Source organism: Sarcophilus harrisii, chromosome 2 (assembly GCF_902635505.1).
Source record: "Sarcophilus harrisii chromosome 2, mSarHar1.11, whole genome shotgun sequence".
Taxonomy (NCBI): Eukaryota; Metazoa; Chordata; class Mammalia; order Dasyuromorphia; family Dasyuridae; genus Sarcophilus; species Sarcophilus harrisii.
Genome location: NC_045427.1, coordinates 644,862,329 through 644,875,663, shown reverse-complemented (window position 1 = coordinate 644,875,663; position 13,335 = coordinate 644,862,329). Strand labels below are relative to the sequence as shown.

At 35.4% G+C, this 13,335-nt stretch overlaps 1 long non-coding RNA gene across 1 annotated transcript in view; it reads right to left on the bottom strand.

The window, feature by feature from the left end:
* LOC116421193 overlaps window positions 1-13,335 on the bottom strand; it is a 34,790-nt gene that overhangs the window by 6,418 nt on the left and 15,037 nt on the right. Inside the window, exon 2 of the long non-coding RNA XR_004231492.1 lies at window positions 2,493-2,627. This is a non-coding gene — a long non-coding RNA (uncharacterized LOC116421193). The remainder of the gene's footprint in view (window positions 1-2,492; window positions 2,628-13,335) is intronic.

The window sequence follows — 13,335 nt, the reverse complement described above, 5'->3', positions numbered from 1 at the left end:
ATTACATTGTAGAAAGCACTGTCTGCTCTTTTTTTTTTTTTGTCACCAATTTACCTCCTTAATTATGTTTGCCTTAGTGTTCCATTTATTTTTCATTATGGTTGTATGCAGCAACTGACGATACAAACTACCCATCCACACAAGGACTGCTCCTATTTCTGGGATGCTTTCTGGCCTGCAAAATAAGGGTTGATATTGCTTATTACTCTGTTCTACAAATGATGCCCCTGAGGTCCAGAGCAGTTAAGCTATTTGTCCAGAACCATACAGCCATTAGTGGCAAAAACTCAATGTCAACATGGGTCTTCTAATGAGAAATATGTTGTCTTTTCAGCAACAATGTACCAGAGAAATAATGACAATACTTAGTATTAGGTGTCTCGGTCTTGAATAATTTTAAACTTTAACAACTCAAAACTATATTAAGACTTTTGAAAGGACATGAATTTACATAGAAAGACAGACAGACAAACAGAAATAGAGAAAGAGACACAGAAAAATAGACAAAGATGGGGAGATAGAGAGAGAGACAGACAAGAGAGACAGAAACAGAAAGAGACAGACAGAGACAGAAGGGGTGGAAGACAAAGACAAAGAGAGACAGAGACAGAGAAAGACAGAGACAGAAACAGAATGTGTCTGTGTGTGTCTGTGTGTGTATGTATGTAAAGATAGCTCCATGACTTAGTGGATAGAGTGCTAGGTCTAGAGTCAGGAAGACCTGAGTTACTAGCTGTGTGACTCTGAGCAAGTAACTTGACTTCTATTTATCTTAATCTACTGGAGAAGGAAAAGGCAAACTATTTCGATAGCTTTGCCAAGTTAAAACTCCATAAAAAGTCAGACACAACTGAATAACTGAACAATATATACATATTATTGCACATGTACATATCTGCACATATACATGTATGCAGATTATATGTAAATTATCTTTCATTGGTATACATGTATGCAGATTATATGCAAATTATCTTTCATTGGTATACTATATAGGTATTTGCAGTTTGCAAAGTGTTTTATGCACACTATATGATATAATCCTCACAATAAAACTATTCAGATTTTAACATTCTAACAGATGAGGAAACTGATACAGATAAGTTATTTATCCAGTCATAAAGCAGAGTTATTAAGCCAGTTCAGACCTTTTATCACCTCTTACTTGGGTCATTGAGATAGACTCCTAACTAATTTCCCCATTTGCAGTCTCCCTCCACTCACTAATATATCCATTGATTTGTTGCTTCTGTATACCCAGTTACTTCTGATACCCAGAACTCTAGAATATGAAACAACACAGATATTGACAAAGTCAGCAACTCGAGACATGAAAGATTGGAATCCATTGGCTACCTCAAGCAATGAATGGAAGCATAAACTTTGTATGTAACAATTATCATCTGTCACCAAAATTTGATCAATTATTTCTCATTACTGAAGAAGAGCTTAGCCATTGTAAATTTTGTAACTATTGTAAATATTTGAATAGGTTAACATTAAGGCTTAACAGGAGACCTATAATTGGAATCTGGGAGGAAAAAGAGGGCTGGCACAGACATGGAGAGAACTCATCTCCAGGATGGATCAAAGTGCAAAACAATTCAAAGAAAAAAACATTATATTTTTAATAGCTTTTTATTGACAGAATATATGCATTTTTCAACATTGACCCTTGCAAATACTTCTGTTCCAACTTTTCCCTTCTTTTCCTCCACCCTCTCCCCTAGATGGCAGGCAGTCTCATACATCTTAAACATGAAAAACATTATAGTTTAAAGATAGAAGAGATCTTAGAAGCCAAGAGATCAAAGAGTCATACATGTAGAGTCCAGAGGAATATCAGAATTCATCTGGGTCAAACTTCATTCATAGATGATGAAACCAAGATCCAGAGAGTTTAAATGATTCAAATCATACAATCTTATACTTAGGCCAGGAATTATCCCTAGAGTGACATTGAGCATAATGCCCTCACTTCACAGAGGAGGAAGCTAAAGCCCAGAGTCCCAATGGTATTAAGCTTCAGAGTCAGGATTCAAATCTACATCTTATGGCTCTTGATCTAGCAAGTTTTTTGGTGTTCCCATTACATCACACCACTGTAGAGAGTAGAGATTTACTAAAGGTTGGTTAAATGGAGTGATCCTACCCAAAGTAATTTTATCAGTGGAATGGTAAGAGAGAAATGAAGACAGACATCATGCCAAGAGAAAATGGAGATCAGGAAGTCAGAGGGTTAGGACTTCTGTATTCCCCTTAAGGTTTTTAATAAGTAAAAGTAATTTCATCCCAAGTGTGAATAAGCAACTAGAGCCAAAATTCTCCCAAATACATTTTTTTTTTTAGTTTTGAGACTAAAATTTAGCAAGGTAGCATTAGGAAATACCTAGAAAATAATCTCTCTTTCTTGTTCCCTAGAGAAATCTTCAGACATAAATTTCAAACTTGTCCCTTTAAATACAGAATGAGGAAATACCCAGAATACTTACACATTCTTCAGTTTGTCTGTTTCTGCTACAATCCATAGTGCCTTTTGTTATAACAGGGACAGGAAAAGTGGCTCTGTCCATGCTTTCCCAATTAAAAGTTCTACAATCACTTGTTAGGCAAATCCCAGGTGACTCCTGCCAAAAGAAAAAAACTTTGAAAAATGGATCAGCTCTCACTGAAATGGTCATTAGAAAAAACCTACATCCATATGAGGAGCAGTGTCAAATGCCTTTAATTATAAGGACTGTGTGTTACATTTTGGAGGCACTTATACGTATTGATACCCAGTAGGATGCATCAGATGAGAGCATTAATTAGAAGTAGAACATTTAAGCCTTTTTGATCTAAAAATAGATTACTTCTCTTCCTTTTTTCAGTTTTTCTCTGTAGTAGTATGTTCAATTGGCAAACTCTCTTCAACTTGTCATATTCTATCTTCAATAACAATACCCAAAGAACAGGTGGTATATGAAGGAGCCAGAAGGCCAGGTGTTGACGCATCGAGCAGTGGGCAATAAGCCCAGTGAACATTTTTTTGGCCAAGACTGGAATTGCACAGAAATGGGTGATGGAAACTATCTGTGGGGTACAACGTTGGGTGTGAAAAAAGATACTTTTGAGACACCAAAAATCTCTGTCTTCTGCTTCACTGATGTCTGTAATTATCCTGTCTATGTCACTTCCTCTATGTATAATCTTAGTCAAGCGAGTTACTTACCCTAGGCCTCAGTTTCCTCACCTATAATTTAGGAGATTGAACGGGATGATAATTAAGGCCCTTTTCAGCTCTAAATCTATGATGCTTTGGTGAAAAAAATCATAAAATGAGAGGTAAGACAGAAACTGAGTGGCTTAGTAGATAAGAGTTCTCAGTTCAAGATCTACTTTTAACACCTACTATTTATATGATGCCTGACAAGAAGTCACTTAATCTCTCAGTGCCCCTATATTGGTTATGTGATCCTGGACAAGTCACTTACCTCTCAGGCTTACTAATATTTATCTATGTCTATAATTGTGGAAGTGATCTGCATTGGTGGAATTTCTCCCCAGGAGTTTCCTACAGACATAATCCTTTTTTTTTTTTTTTTAATGAAACTATAAAACTTTTTAAGCATCTTGGAATAGTGGAAAGTTTTGGATTTGACATTATAAAAGTAGTAGATTACAGAGGGTCTGTAGACATGGAATCTATAGACATGGATTCCAATCCTGTTTAATTTCAATTCCTGGGTAGATCTGAACGGGGGCTATCTCTGAGATTTCACTTGGTGAGAAAACCACCACCAACAATGCATATCTGTGCTTTTACTGCATTTATAGTCATAAAGAGTCCCCAGAACAATGAAAAGCAAATGATTTGTCTAAGGTGACAGTATGTATCAGAAGTCATGAACCCAGATCTCTATGACTCTTTTGGTTCCAGGCATTCAAACAGTCTTGAATCTATCTGTATAAATGTATAAAACACATTACTCCATCCTTCCATAAAATGAGCACCTTCATTAAATGCTCTACTAAAATCTTGCTAATTAAAGCTATATAATTTTACATACTCCTTGTCTCATTAAGTAATCAATAAAAAAGGATAATAAAATTAATCTGGCATGCTCTGGCCATGATGGAGTCTTGTTGTCTCTGTGATGACTGTTTCCCTTTTGGATTGTTTACTCTCCATCCCTCTAATATAATCTATTCTGAAATTGTGACATGAATCAATCAATCTTACTTGTATATAGTTTATAGAGTCTATTCTCTTCTTTATTTTACAAATCAAAGCAATATATCTCTTTTTTCCAGGCCTCAGGCAGCTCTCCTTTCTCAAAGATCCTACAAATATCACTGCACCTGGTTTAGTAATCACACCCAGTAATTCTTTTGATCCCTAAGGATGAATATCAGTTGGGATGGGTGACCTGGCTTTGCCAAAAGCCACAGATATTCTTTTATGTAACTTAGGTATCAGTGCCCTATTAATAGACTTTTGGTCTATCTTTTTCCTGGTCTGTATGCATCTTGTAAGTGGAAATTTATTTAGATATTATCTTTTCCTTCTTGGAAGGAAGTCTCCAGTAAAGGACACCTACTTGGCCCTGCACTGTTTAATATTTTTAATTAATTATCTAAAAATAGATGTCATGCTCAGTAAGCCTGAAGATGTTTGGGGCTTTTTAAGCTAGACGGTTTAGATATAATAGAATAAGAGATGCTGACCTAAACAGGACCTTTCTCTCCAGTGGCTTCAACCTCTTCATTATATAATTAAGGAAATTGAGTTAAAGAGATTAAATGACTTGTTCAAGGTCAGTTAGCTAGTCGTGACCTATGCTAGAATTTGACCTGATCTTCCTGACTTCAAGTACAGACCTATATCCCCTATTGCACACTTAGTGTGAACTGACCCACTGACTGACCCAAAATTTGAACTAGAACACAGAAATCAATATTAAAGAAGATGAATGGAAATTGCCACATCTGAATTTTCTTTTTCTTCAATTTTATAAGTTTAAGATGTGGAAGGCAGCAATAGACAGCAATTCATCTGAAAACAATCTGGGAGCTTTAGTGGACCACAGACTTAATAGGTCAATAATTTGATATGGAATCCAAGAAAGCTATGGAATATTGTGCTACAGTAAGAAAGATATTTTGCTATTGTTCAGTCATTTTTCAATCATATCTAACTCTTCATAACCCCATTTGCATTTTTCTTGTCAAAGATACTGGAGTGGTTGGCCATTTCCTTCTCCAGCTCAGTTTACATATGAGGAAACTGAGGTAAATTGGATTAAGTAACTTGCCCATTGTTACATAATTAGTAAATTGCAGAGGGCTACAGAAAAAGAACTCTGGGAGATGACTAAAAACCATTACATTGAATTCCCAATCCCTATATTTATGCACACCTGCATTTTTTATTTCCTTCACAAGCTAATGGTACAATATTTCAGAGTCTGATTCTTTTTCCACAGCAAAATAACGTTTTGGTCATGTATACTTATTGTGTATCTAATTTATATTTTAATATATTTAACATCTACTGGTCATCCTGCCATCTAGGGGAGGGGGTGGAGGGTGGGGTAAGAGGTGAAAAATTGGAACAAGAGGTTTGGCAATTGTTAATGCTGTAAAGTTACCCATGTATATATCCTGTAAATAAAAGGCTATTAAATAAAAAAAAAAATTGCAGAGGGCTAGAACTCTGAAAAAGATGTACTTGAATCTAAGACAACAGAGTACTTAAGGCTAAGTACCTACTCAATGTGAGATAAAGGTTCTATAAACATATACATAGATGATATGATGATGTGATGGCTCTTGTCATGATTGGTGCCTGCTGAATGTGTTGTGGTGAGGTAATCATAGGGAAGGATTGGAGAACTGAGGGAGAGAGTCAGAGTCTCTCTGCTGCAGCCTGCTCAGCAGGGAAGACTTCAGCCTCTGGACTCCAGAGCTCAGGATCCACCTTTGATGAGTCACGTGGCAGCTTGCCTGCCTCCTTCACTTCTCCTCCTAAACACCAAGGACTTTGATCCTTACTGTGACTGATTCTGAGGCCTACCAGTGAGCTAGTTCGGACATTACAATAAGTGTCTGAGGCCATATTTGATTTCAGGAACATGAGTCTTCCTAACTCCAAACTCAGTGCTCTATCTCCAAAAATGACATAGCTTCTAGAATAAGGAAGTAATAGTCTCTCTGATGCTGATTGGATCAAATCTTGTTACGTTCAGTTCTTGACACAATATATATATACATGGGGAAATAAACTAGAAGACCATAGGATGGCAACCAGGATGATAAAAGATCTTGAGTTTGTACCATATGAGGAACAATTGAAAGAATAAGGTATATTGAGCCTGAAGAAGAGAAAAATCAAAAAGAGTGTATCTAGCATTTGAGGCACTTTCATTTGATCTGGTGATTTTAGTCATTTTGTTTGACTTTGTTGAGCAGAACAAGGTTTCATTGATGGAAGAGGCAAAGAGGCAACTTTAAGCCAGAAGTAAGGAGAAATATCTTGACAAATCCAAATTATTCCAAAATCTAATGGGCTGCCTCAAGAGTTGGTGCTTTCTCTCTCACTCGGAAGCTTTTGCATAACAAAGAGTTGGGTGACTGAGTTTGGGTACAAGCAACACAAATGGTCCCTGAAGCTCTTGCTTGACCTTCAAGAAGCTGTGTCATTTTATAGTTAAGTGCATGCACGTAAGACATTCATGTCTCCTATAAGCATCAGAGGTCTCTCTAGATTCAAGATAACTGGAATCTCTTATTCACAGGATGCCTTCCTATGGCTTTTTCTTTCCTTGGCTGGTTCAGTGATTTAAGTGGATTCTGTAATTAAGGATATTAATCAGTAATGAAATATAAAGGCTACATTTCAGAACTCACCAGAATTATAAGTGAAAAGTTTTAGAAAGGTAAGGATTCTGAGTAACAGTTTCCTAGAAAATCTCAAAATATGGTTCTCTGAAGTCAGTTCTGAGTAGAAGCATATTCAGTACTAAAAATTCCTTCTTTATAAAGTGTGCAGGCAAGTATTTTAGTAGTTGATTAGAGTTTTTCCTCTTCTGTGTGATCTCTATCCTTTCCTCTAACCCTAACAGATTCATGTGCAGAAAAGCTTTGGATTTGTGACTCTCACCATCTTTCTTTAAGATTGTTACTGCAGTCTCCCAATTGGTCCGTCTGCCCTAATTCTCTTCCCTCTCTAATCCACCCTCTACATATCTTCTAAGGTGATTTTTTTTCATATATCTCAAGTATAATAATGTAACACTCTTGCTCAATAAACTCTAGTGGTTTCCTATTACCTTTCAGATTGAGAATATACTGCTCTAGTAATGAACTGAACCAACTACGCCCAGAGAAAGAACTTTGGGAGATGACTAAAAACCATTACATTGAATTCCCAATCCCTATATTTATGCCCACCTGCATTTTTGATTTCCTTCACAAGCTAATTGTACAATATTTCAGAGTCTGATTCTTTTTATACAGCAAAATAATGTTTTGGTCATGTATACTTATTGTGTATCTAATTTATATTTTAAATGTATTTAACATCTACTGGTCATCCTGCCATCTAGGGGAGGGGGTGGGGGGGTAAGAGGTGAAAAATTGGAACAAGAGGTTTGGCAATTGTTAACGCTGTAAAGTTATCCATGCATATACCTGTAAATAAAAGGCTATTAAATAAAAAAAAAGAGAGAGAATATACTGCTCTGTTAAGTATATAAAACCAGTCACAATGTGGCCCTTTCCTATCTTACTTCATGTTCTTTTCAGTTCAATTATACTAGAAATGTGGCTCTAACACACAAGTTCTATTTCCCAGCACCATACCTTTGTACTGGCTGCCCTGGTACTTAGAACTTTCTCCTCTGCTTTCAGGAAAGTTGAATTTCCTTCCAGACTCAGATCAAGAGCCACCTTCTATATATAGTCCTTTCTTTTCCCCAGGTACCCATGTTTTTTCCTTAAAAAACACTTTAGGACATAGCTTACCTCTTACATTAAAATATAAGCTCTTTGAGGATATGCATGACTTCACTATCAGTGTTTTACAGAGTACCTATCATATAGGGTGTACTTAACAAATTTTTACATATTAGCCCAGGTGAGGGCCAAAGATTTCCTTCTACCACCAGGTACCTATAGTAAACATGTAAGTGTTCATTTTGGGTGACTTGGTGACTAATGGATTAGTGGCCACCAGGGATTCCTTCAACTTTCAAAAGCTCTGTCCTGTACAAAATCACTACATATCTCTGATTCTATCTATAAAATGGGAAGAATGGTACTTTTGCTCAAGCCTCCTTCTTGAGGCTGTTTTGAGTCTCAAAGATCAAAATATATGGAAAGCATTGTGTAAACTGTAAAATACAAAAGAACTATGAGCTATTGCAATTGGCATCATGAAAAAAAAAGTCTGCCTATCTTCTCTCCTTTCAAATATAGACATATTACACAAGGTCTGGCTAAAAATAAAAGCACAAGATGCACAAAAAAAACAAATCTGTTCTTGGACTTCTCTTCCAGCTGGAATCTCACTTTTCACTTGATATCCTATTCTGCCATTGGGACCATTCTGGAATTAAGTGTCCTTCTGCCAGCCTTTCCAGGTGAAAAACTCTTCCCAACCAAGTCAAAGCCATATGAAAGGTGATCAATGTCCTTCTCCATCCAATCTTTTCAAGGAACCTTTTTATTCTTTTCTTAAAGAGAGGTTAATGGTATGGTTCAAGGAAGCAACCGATTTGATTTGATTCTACTATTGAATATATCTGAAATATCTACTAAATGACCCTCTATTATGTGCACAGTCCTAGGTTGGGTAGTATAGATGATCTCCAAGAGTTATTGGGTATAGACCCTACCCTCAAGAAATTTACAGTCTAACTGATCCTTTCATAAACTTACTGTGTATGAATAGTGAAATTGCTTTTCTTTCTGTTCTGTCTCCAAGAGATATATGATGATGTTTTTAAAAGTACTAGCTTCTCCATCAAAGGATCTCCATTCAAATATTGCTCCTTACCCTAATTCCCTTAGGGAACTTTTTGTCAAGGCATTTAGGATTAAGTGACTTGCCCAGAGTCACCCAATAGTAAGTATCAAGTGTCTAAGGCTGGATTTGCACTCAAGTCCTCCTGATCCAGGGCCAGTGTTCTATCCATCTGCTAGAATACTTGAAGAATTCATTTAACTTCAGTTCTTCAAAAGATCAAAGGAGGATTCAAGACTAGATGTCCTCTGAAGTCCTGTCTAAGAAATCCAACTCTCTGTGTGTATGTGTGTGTGTATGAATATATCTATACATGTATATATATACACATTTATGTATGCAAAGACTAATTGGAAATTAGATAGATATAGATAGCTAAACAGACAAAAAGAGATAGGTAGATGATAGAAAAAAAAGATATAGATAGAAAGAGATAGACATAGATATATAGATATACAGACAGACAGATAGACAGAAAGAGAAAGGTAGATGATATATGGAAAGAAAGATATAAATAGAGAGGTAGATAGAAAGAAAGATATAGATAGCCAGACAAAGAGATAGACATAGATAGATAAGTAGATAGATAGATAGATAGATAGACAGAGATAGATAGAAAGAGACAGAGATAGGTAAATAGGTAGATAGAAAGAGGTAAACAGAAAGAGAGATAGATAGATATAGAAAGAGATAGATGAAGATGATAGGTAAATAGAAAGAGCTAGATGATAGATATATACAAAGAGATAAATAGGTAGATAGACAGATAGGTAAATAGAATTTTGTCATCATTTGTGTTTTGTGTCTTCCCATTTGATTGTAAACTCCTCTAGCAAAGGAACTAGATTATTGGTTTTCTTTGGATCCTTTGTTCCTGAGTTTGGCATACAGCAAGTGCCTAATAAATGTTTGTTGTCTGATTGACTAACTAAATCTCCAATCCAATTAGAATTAATGGACTTATAATTAGATCCCTCAAATTCTTTGAACTTTTCCTAAAAATGCAAAAGAAAAAAATTCAATTTGCTTTTTCTGTGTCACTTTAGAAATCAGTGACTGTTCCAAGAAAATGTGAAAAACAAATACTTTTCTATAAATAAATATGTACCAGGTATGGCCGTGAATGCTTCTTCTTTTGTCAAAAAGATAGCAAGAGAACTGAGTTTGAATGAGGAGATCTGGGTCCAAATCTTGACATTCTATGTATTAAATATAAATGCAAATTAACAAGCTAGTTAGCTTCTTTTTGCCCACAATGCCCTTTTTTGTATGGTGGTAGTAGATGCATAGACACAAAATAGATACATAGATAGATGCAGAATTAATCAGGTATATTACTCTGTGTCAATAATAGCAATTGGGACAGCTAAGTTGTACAATGAATAGAGAGCCAGGCCTGAAATCAGAAAGACTTGAGTTCAAATCCAATCTCAGACAGTAGCTGGGTGACCCTGGACAAGACACTTAAACCCATGTGCCTCCGTTTCCTCATCTACAAAATGAATTGGAAAAGGATATAGCAAATTACTGCGCTAGCTTTGCCAAGATGATCCAAATGGGATCATGAAGAGTTAGACATGGCTGAACAATGATTATGTGTCAGACACTATGCTAAGTTATAATTTCTGTCTAGAACTCAAATCCCACTTCACCAATAATTGGATATTATAAACTGGATGTTCTGGAATCTTCACAAACTTTTGCCTGGAATGGATCCCTTCTTCACCTTTGCTCTCAGAAACCCTGACTCCTTGCAAGTACTTCCTTCCTTAAACTTGTCCTCCTGCTAATTACATATCCTCATTTGTACATATTATTCTTTCATTAAAAAGTAAGCTTGTCAAGGTCACCAAGGCTTGACTTTTTCTTTGCCTTTTCTTCACTTAGCACAGGGCCTCACCCAAAGTAATTCATTAACAAATTACTGATTGTTTAAAAGTTTAAAAGTCACCAATATTCCGTTATGAAACTTGCATAAGAGTTATATCCGTCAAAGAAGCATACATCAGTTGCCCAGTTCCAGTTGTCCTAAGAAATACAGCATTTCCTGCTTTTATCTCTTTAAACAAGGACACTCATTGAACATATTTAGCATCTGTTCAAATTGCTACTTCCTTTTTCAATAAGGACAAAGGCTCTTGCTTCCAAATATACTACAGCGAAGTCCTTCTATTAATTGGAATAATGAATCCCATGAAATGGGCAATAATGGTCACATTATTTAAATTTACACTATATATTTCAATGGGCTAGAACCAATTACTATATTTTATATCATCACAAATTCAAATATTGTTCATTTGAATATTTACAGTATTCATTATTCATACCAAATGGGACCTACCAACACCATTAATATTACTATTACTTTACTATTACTATCACTACTACCACTACCACCACCAGCATTACTACTACCATTACTTATTTACACTAATACTACTGTTACTGCTGCTACTACTACTAACCATAATAATATCTTTAAGCAAGTATTTACTAATTTCAAAATATTTTGCTTTTGAAAATGTTTTTCCATGATAAATCTTGTGCTAAACTGGTAAAGTATGTAAATAACAACTTAAGATAGAAATGTGTCATTTCCTAATGTGTCTCATGAAGCCAGCCCTTAGCAATTTTCATCACTACCCATACCCGATATCTACTCAGGTGTCTTTTCCTCTATTTCAGTCTTGTTGATAGATCATGTCCCAGCTTCCTTTTACATGCCACACATCATTTCATCATATTTTCAGTTATTTGTAATCTAGTTTCTCTAGAGAATGGCAATCCATGATTTGTAGAAATGTAGCATCACTGGGAGAATAGTGGACTTAAAGAGATGAGATTTTCTAGTAATGAGCAGTTGGCGATCACAAAAATTCTACATTATTTCCCAAATGTAATGCAGCCTAATTTTTATCCTGTTACTCAGTTCTGGTCCCAGCTAATTGCCCTTTTTTCAAAGTTTATTTAAACTTCTAATTTGGGTGTCAAACTACCAATAGCTGATTGAAAGAAACAGATGGCCTGAAACATTGCACTGCAAGGGTAATATTGGTGGCCTGTGTGTTTGCTTAGACATTCACATGCAAATTATTTCATTAAATATCTTTTTAGTTAAATTTAACATTTCAGGGGGAAAATCATATCTAACCATATTACAAAACTTCAGTCCTAAGTACTCTGTGGCATTGGAGTTGATTCATTAATTAATATCTATCAAGTTTGGATACTTGTGAAATTCAATGGTATATGTACTGATACAATTATAACATGAAAAAAATAAGAGATAGGTTTATTCATATAGGCAATTTAATATAGGTAAATTAATCAATTCTATAAATAGATAAAAAGATTATCAAATTTATAGACTGTTCACCCAATTGTTTATGTTAGACATTTTTATCTATTTTTTTCTCCCTATGAATGCTTAGATCAAACTCATGTTACTGCATATTACTTCAGTTATTATTAAAAAGGTTAAATAGTATTTCTAGGCTTCTTTGCAATTAGAATCAAGTTGCTGTTTTTTTTTTAAAAATACTTTTTTCTGTTTCAATTTTTTGTTTCTTTTTTATTATTTGAGATTGGGTCTTCCTATCTCGTGCAGTCTAACAGGCAATTGACAATACCCAAGCCTCATTAGCAAGGAAACTTTAATCTGATCCATTTATAGTGTGATGGCCCCTCTTGGCAACCTGGTGGCTAAACCACAACTAGGGACTCACCAGATTGATGTTGGACTCAGTGTGGACAACTGATTAACATTAATCCTTAGAATTCCTAAATTCAAGTGATCCCCCTGTTTCAGTCTTCCCCATAACAAAGATGATAGGTGTATAACATCATGCCCCATACTACTACTACTACTACTACATACTATGCCCAAAAATATTATTTTTAAATGTCCCTTCATGTTCCCATCTATGTATTTCCAAAAAACTGGTGGTACGGAGTGTGCTCTGTCCAAGACATAGTCCCATCTCAACCTTTTTAAAACATAAAATGGAGTCAAATTAATTCCATAACCACATATTGATTTTCATGATGATAAAGGGGGAATACATATCATAAACCACATCTAAATGTCTTTAGGACCTACATAAAATTTAATGTTCAAGCTATTGATTGTCATCTATTGTTTGAGCCTCTAGGATTATAAACAGTTGATATAGCATTAAACCTTGAATTATCCATCAAAGTGTATTACCATTGTACAGTTCAATAAGACCTTAAGCGAATTAGAATGTTCTACCCATCAAATGTCCCCATGAAACTTTGGTAGGCTACGGAGCAATTAGTATCTGTCAGTAATCTGAGAAAAATGTTAG